This window comes from Salvelinus fontinalis, chromosome 26, assembly GCF_029448725.1.
Source record: "Salvelinus fontinalis isolate EN_2023a chromosome 26, ASM2944872v1, whole genome shotgun sequence".
NCBI classification, from domain to species: Eukaryota; Metazoa; Chordata; class Actinopteri; order Salmoniformes; family Salmonidae; genus Salvelinus; species Salvelinus fontinalis.
In genome coordinates this window covers 10,139,801-10,147,315 of record NC_074690.1, presented here as the reverse complement: position 1 = coordinate 10,147,315, position 7,515 = coordinate 10,139,801, and the positions used below count along the sequence as shown (strand labels likewise).

General features: G+C 37.7%; 2 long non-coding RNA genes across 2 annotated transcripts; one reads left to right on the top strand and one right to left on the bottom strand.

Moving 5' to 3' along the window:
* Positions 1–310: 310 nt before the first annotated feature.
* On the bottom strand, positions 311–2,604 carry LOC129823629 (uncharacterized). The gene is made up of 3 exons (XR_008754662.1): positions 2,416–2,604; positions 851–896; positions 311–748 (listed from the first exon to the last, which is right to left on the bottom strand). It is a non-coding gene; the product is annotated as an uncharacterized LOC129823629 (long non-coding RNA).
* A 342-nt stretch (positions 2,605–2,946) lies between these two features.
* LOC129823626 (uncharacterized) lies at positions 2,947–6,960 on the top strand. Its single transcript, XR_008754661.1, has 2 exons — positions 2,947–3,243; positions 3,448–6,960. It is a non-coding gene; the product is annotated as an uncharacterized LOC129823626 (long non-coding RNA).
* The last annotated feature ends 555 nt before the right edge of the window (positions 6,961–7,515 follow it).

Below are 7,515 nucleotides of genomic sequence, written 5' to 3'. Positions count from 1 at the left end.
TTGTCATGAACCCAGTGACCAAAGCATTGAGGAAGTTCTGTGTGAAGCTCCAGAATGTTTTAAAGGATTTTTGGGTACGAGTGAGGGCCATATGTCTCACATATTCCAGCCGGAGGATTCTACGGTAAAGATCTTCAACGCCAGTGGCCCCAAACCTCTTTATCAGGCAAAACCTGGGAGTTTTTCTCCTGCTCTCGGGATGGGAGTTTTTCTCCTGCTCTCGGGATGAGAGAATGGCTAAAGATCAGGCTTGCGCTCTGTAAAATTGAACAGGTCCTGAGTGGTACACCTGTGCCAGGCTATGCGTTGGAAGAACAGGTCTTCGGGGGCAGGGATCTCAAGGCTCTAAGAATTGCTTCAATGGACTATAGCCCTGACAACAAAGTGACAATTTTAGCCTGTGAAGTTTATGATGCGGGTAATGCTACAAAGTCTGTCAATTCTCCAGTAGCTTCCAGAGCATGCAAAGATGTAAACTTTTTTATTCCTGTGTTTAGTTTTAAATGGGTGGATTATCCAATTTTCATAACACTTATGAATAAGCTGGACATTCTCTTCAAAAATCGCGAACAGTTAAGGAGCTGGCCTCAGCTGTCCTTGAGACATAGCCAGGACCAAAAGGCCCGACGTAGGATCTACCCCTGGAGTGAAAACTTACCAAGTGTTGATGAACCTTGCAAGAGATCCCGGCATTTTGAGGGCCAACTGGACACTGACAATGGGGGGTGGTTGCATCAGATCCCTGGATCTGTAAGAAAGGCCTCGTAAAAGACCATAATAATGTAAGGCTATAAAATGTATGTACTAAATATTTTGAATGAAATAAATGGTTTTAAAAGGAGAATCTCACCATGTCATGAACTCGTTAGTTTGTTCACTCTTAGCGCAGTCTGTCCCTGAGAAAAAAAGAAGAAAAAAAACTTGCGGAAAAAGCCATGTGCGCGCGTGTGTGTGCGGGAGTGTGCTGTAGTGGCTGTGTGTGTGTTTCAAAAACAGAGAAAAAGGGGTGGGGTGTGTGTTCAAAAATGCCCATGCATCTGCGCTCAAGGCTCTCTCTCTCTCTCTCTCTCAGTAAATGTTTTATCAACAGTTATAGAAATATTAAACAAGCCTTAGTTCAAAACATAATTTAGGTTTTAGGGTCTAATGTAGCAAGCAATACGTGTCAAATATGGGCCACAGTCAATCATGACAGCCTCTTTATGAAAGGCCTTTACTTATGATTTAAACAGATTCATTTTCTACACATCTTATTCATTAATGCTGGGGGATAAATCAGGTGTTTCTAGGTGGGCTTAAACAAATCTACAGTGAAACAAAAGTGTACATTTTACACATATGTTTATTGACTTTTAAAAAGACCACAGTAACATGACAGATATAGTGGAGATGCATGCTACACAAATCTGCTAGTGGATATTCAATGTACAACAGGGGTCTTCTGTAACAAGCAATACGTGTTAAATATGGGGCCACAGTCAATCATGACAGCCTCTTTATGAAAGGCCTTTACTTATGATTTAAACAGATTCATTTTCTACACATCTTATTCATTAATGCTGGGGGATAAATCAGGTGTTTCTAGGTGGGCTTAAACAAATCTACAGTGAAACAAAAGTGTACATTTTACACATATGTTTATTGACTTTTAAAAAGACCACAGTAACATGACAGATATAGTGGAGATGCATGCTACACAAATCTGCTAGTGGATATTCAATGTACAACAGGGGTCTTCTGTAACAAGCAATACGTGTTAAATATGGGGCCACAGTCAATCATGACAGCCTCTTTAGGAAAGGCCTTTACTTATGACATAAACAGAATAATTTTCTACACAGCTTATTCATTAATGCTGTGGGATAAATCAGGTGTTTCTAGGTGGGCTTAAACAAATCTACAGTGAAACAAAAGTGTACATTTTACACATATGTTTATTGACTTTTAAAAAGACCACAGTAACATGACAGATATAGTGGAGATGCATGCTACACAAATCTGCTAGTGGATATTCAATGTACAACAATAGTCTTAGGTAACAAGCAATACGTGTTAAATATGGGCCACAATCAATCATGACAGCCTCTTTATGAAAGGCCTTTACTTATGACTTAAACAGATTATTTTTCTACCCATCTTATTCATTAAAGCTGTGGGCATAACACATGACAGATATAGTGGAGATGCATGCTACACAAATCTGCTAGTGGATATTCAATGTACAACAATAGTCTTAGGTAACAAGCAATACGTGTTAAATATGGGCCACAGTCAATCATGACAGCCTCTTTATGAAAGGCCTTTACTTATGACTTAAACAGATTATTTTTCTACCCATCTTATTCATTAAAGCTGTGGGCATAACCCAGGATTTACATGCCGGACGGATTATCTACCCATGGAGGGAAAACTTACGGAGCTTTGAGGGAGTGTGCAAGCGTCTTAGCGATCGGATAATGGTCAGGGCTAACCAGACCTCTGGATCTGTAAGAAAGGCATCGTAAAAGACCTTAATTATGAACGGTTATAAACTGTATGTACTAAATATTTTGAATTAAATAAATGGTTTTAAAAGCAGAATCTCATCTTCTAACGATAGGAATAAGTCCTTTCCTTCTATCACCAAGCATGCCCCTGAAAATGCCCATGCATCTGCGCTCAAGGCTCTCTCGTTCTCTCTCTCTCTCTCTCTATGCAGGGGGTCGTTTGAAACCAAGGTTTACACTATCCGGCAAAACAGATGCCTACCCCCCCCCCCCCCCCCAACAAAAATATTGTGTCTTACGCCTCCTAAACACAAAGGCCTTTCAAAAACTAATTGTTAGGTGGGCTAAAAAGTAATTCAGCCCAGAGATGTCGAGACCTCCCCACCCCAGCATCTAGATGCTAGCCCCCCGGAGATTTTAGAAAATCAAAAGGTACCTAATGTTTAGACACCCCCAATACCATGTGTTTGAACCAAATACCATGTGTTTGAACGAAATACCTTAGGCTTCAAAGATAGCTGGGGTCTAGTCCTAAAAAAAAAAAAAACGACACCCCCGGCTCTGTAAACTCATTCCGTACTATCACGACTTTTGAGCCAAGGCCGCAAACTTCTCAACGAGTCTAGTGAAACAGATAGTTTCCCACTGTTAGCATCGTTTTTAGCGCAGTTACACACATGCAGGACAGCAGAATTGTTATCGGACTGACCCGTTAAAAAGATAATCTGGGAAACCATCCTAATGGATCTTTCGGAAGGTGAGTTCGTGAAATAAATATATATATTTATATTATATATTATATTTATATTTGTATATCAGATTTAGGATGCGGGGACTTGTTTGAACATTGTGAATGTTATAGTAATATTAAACAGGAGTTATAGGGGTTTTAACCGATGACAACAATGATTATTTTATTTAAGTCAAATGCACATATTCATGTAATTTAAAACGTTCGCAGGATATGCAACATTAAGCCAACTGCATCCCGGGGATAAAGGATATGGAACCGCCTTCGTTAGAAAGGAATTCCGAAGAGCAACGGATGGACACAGAATTTTACGAGATATCTATATGTCAACTGTATGTATTTTTTATGATAAAATGTACACCCGAAATCGAAAATCATACAACCCTGGAGGACATGATCGAAACGGAAGGGGTACCCCCGGAACATGAAGAGTAAAACATTGAATTCGGAAGATTTCCCCGCTTCAAATGACATTTCGGAGGTCTCTGATTTGCGGTTGTTTGTGATGGGCAGAAAACAGGTTAAGGAAAACTCCGAGGCTGAAACAACATTCAGTTATGCTATTCTAAAACAGGAAGACAACGATTTTTACAGATATTCAGAAACAGATGGACAATAATTATCATTATAATTTGTTTTTTAAATATATTTTTTAGGCCATATGTTAAATGGACGTATTCGTATAAGTTAAAATGTATCTATTTCGTATAAATACATGTTAACATTATCTAACATATGTATGATACCCCGAGGCTATAGGGCATAATGGATTTGGAACCGACAGATTTAGATGGGGATTCTCAGAAGCAAACTGCGTCAGGTCCTTTACGTGGCCCATTCACTAATACACTATTTTCGGCGTAAGTCCCCCTCCCCCCCGACTAAGGAAGAGCAGATGAAACAGAGACAATTCTGCGGGCTTGTACTGAATGAAGGTCTTAACCGAACTCCAAACACAAGCCAGCAGCCCAGGACAGATAAAACGATAGTCGGTGAATCTTTCCTTCCTCATGGAACTTTTTTGAAGGGGATGTGAATATTAGAGGTGATGTTTGTATATATATTATCTAAGAATGATTGGTATTAATTCTAAGCATTTACATGTATGTTTTTAAAAATGAAGGCTATTTATACAATGAAACATTGTTTTTATTCATACTGTTTGTAAACAATAGCTTCTGCCCCCTTAGGGTCTACTTGAACCGCTTATTAAATCAGACCTCTCAGACCAGAAAGATTGATTAGAAACCATGGCCGACTATATTCAATCTGTGATTAGAAATGATAAGAAGCTATGACAAAACTATGATCAAACTAGGATAATAAACTATGAACAACTATGAAGACAGGGCTGTATGTGTGTGAATGATGAGCTATTATTTAAGTGTGTAATATTACTCTCTCTCTCTCTCTGTCAGGCTATGACAAAGACAAGAGATAGGACATTGACTCCTGAGTGTTGATAGGTCTTAGATTTTTATAGACAGGGTATCTGTAAAACACAATGTGACAACTATTGAAGATGCAAAAAGGGTTTTTCAGAAATATATTTGGTTGACAGATTTGTATTAATATAAAAAGTAATATAAAAATGATTAGAATCTTTAGTATTATTATGTTACATGCGAGACATACCCAGAAATGTCAGCGTAGACAACTTACAAGAATGTGTTTACCAGGCCGTGATGAAAACATTTTAAAGGAGCTTTAATTCAAACATGCAAAGATATATATTTGATACAATTACCAACGTTAAAAACATTTGTTACAATATCCCAAATAATGTTTCTCGAACTAACACACTGTAGAGTTTCCTATTTACTAAAGAACAATAACTAAGACAAAACACAAAAAGTTGTAATACAATCGGTATACATGTCATTATATATGGAAAACAGGTACATTTTGAAAGATTATGCTGTTGATGTGATTTTTTAAAATTCATTTCTCAATTTAGGATAATACGGTTTATTTTATACTTTACTTAAATTGTATTATTTATCTTGCCTCATACCAGGCTAATACACTACCAAGCCATGCAAACAGCTAGGGACTTAACCCAGAACAGTTGTGGGTCTTTTTTTTTGGAACAATAAATGATCACGAATACCAATAGGCGTGATTTGATCCTCAAACCAATCAAGACATCCTATAATGCACAGACATATGCAAAACCATAAAACTCTGACAAGAAAACAATGCAAAATCTTAACATGACTACATGCACTGCCATCATTTTTTTTAGTTACCATCCACCAATGGTTGAATTTGGTACTTTTTTCTATGTAGATGCACCGAGCCTCCAAGTGGATGGAGACATACAACAGGCTAAATTTAAACGACCCAAGTATGTGAAAAGCTGGGGGTCAAAGGTATTTTTTATGTTTGGTTTTGGTTACAACCAACAGGGCTTCCTAACATTCGACATAACTAGGAAGCCTTATGCGGGAGATTAGAACTCAAAAGTAATAGGGGGTAAGAAAGATCATAAAGGTAATTTCATATTTCGGTTTAGGGGGTTAATAACTTTAGGGAAAACAATATTCACACTATGTGTATTATAAACATGTTAGAGACCCAACACATCATGATGTAACAGGGCTGAGTGGCGATTCAAAGTACAACAGGAGGCTTCTGTAAACTGCAATACGTGTTAAATATGTTCTACATACAGCCAAGACTGAGTGGTTTCACAAACTCTCTTTAAAGGTTTTGTAAGAAAGTAGTAACAGGCCTCATTCAACAGTCTAGAGATTAACCTAGAGACACCAAAAACATCAACGTTTAGAGCAGCTTGGAGATTATTCCCCCATGTAAGGGGGGCAAAGAGTTGATTTACCTAACCCTGTACAAACCAAAGGAATTTCCAGAGTTAGCAAACCCTGACACTGGGTATGATAACTCTGACTCGTATGTCTAATGATTATTGTAGATGTTTACACCTGAGGGAGTTTACAGTAGGTCAGTTAGATGTATAAATGCAAAGAGAGCAACAAATTGACCTACGTTACCTCAAAGGACAGCCTACTTTATAATAGAGAATGCATGGATGTGTACTGAACATGTACCCCTTATAAAACATAGCGATCTACGGTCAGATGCATCTAAAGTTTTTAATGAAGTGGCCGCTGCATTTAATTTAGATTACTTCAACATAGTCTAGAACCAGTAAGACCATTGATTGAATGATCTGCTTTAATGAATAAGATGGGTAGAAAAATAATCTGTTTAAGTCATAAGTAAAGGCCTTTCATAAAGAGGCTGTCATGATTGACTGTGGCCCATATTTAACACGTATTGCTTGTTACCTAAGACTATTGTTGTACATTGAATATCCACTAGCAGATTTGTGTAGCATGCATCTCCACTATATCTGTCATGTTACTGTGGTCTTTTTAAAAGTCAATAAACATATGTGTAAAATGTACACTTTTGTTTCACTGTAGATTTGTTTAAGCCCACCTAGAAACACCTGATTTATCCCACAGCATTAATGAATAAGCTGTGTAGAAAATTATTCTGTTTATGTCATAAGTAAAGGCCTTTCATAAAGAGGCTGTCATGATTGACTGTGGCCCCATATTTAACACGTATTGCTTGTTACAGAAGACCCCTGTTGTACATTGAATATCCACTAGCAGATTTGTGTAGCATGCATCTCCACTATATCTGTCATGTTACTGTGGTCTTTTTAAAAGTCAATAAACATATGTGTAAAATGTACACTTTTGTTTCACTGTAGATTTGTTTAAGCCCACCTAGAAACACCTGATTTATCCCCCAGCATTAATGAATAAGATGTGTAGAAAATGAATCTGTTTAAATCATAAGTAAAGGCCTTTCATAAAGAGGCTGTCATGATTGACTGTGGCCCATATTTGACACGTATTGCTTGCTACATTAGACCCTAAAACCTAAATTATGTTTTGAACTAAGGCTTGTTTAATATTTCTATAACTGTTGATAAAACATTTACTGAGAGAGAGAGAGAGAGCCTTGAGCGCAGATGCATGGGCATTTTTGAACACACACCCCACCCCTTTTTCTCTGTTTTTGAAACACACACACAGCCACTACAGCACACTCCCGCACACACACGCGCGCACATGGCTTTTTCCGCAAGTTTTTTTCTTCTTTTTTTCTCAGGGACAGACTGCGCTAAGAGTGAACAAACTAACGAGTTCATGACATGGTGAGATTCTGCTTTTAAAACCATTTATTTCATTCAAAATATTTAGTACATACATTTTATAGCCTTACATTATTATGGTCTTTTAC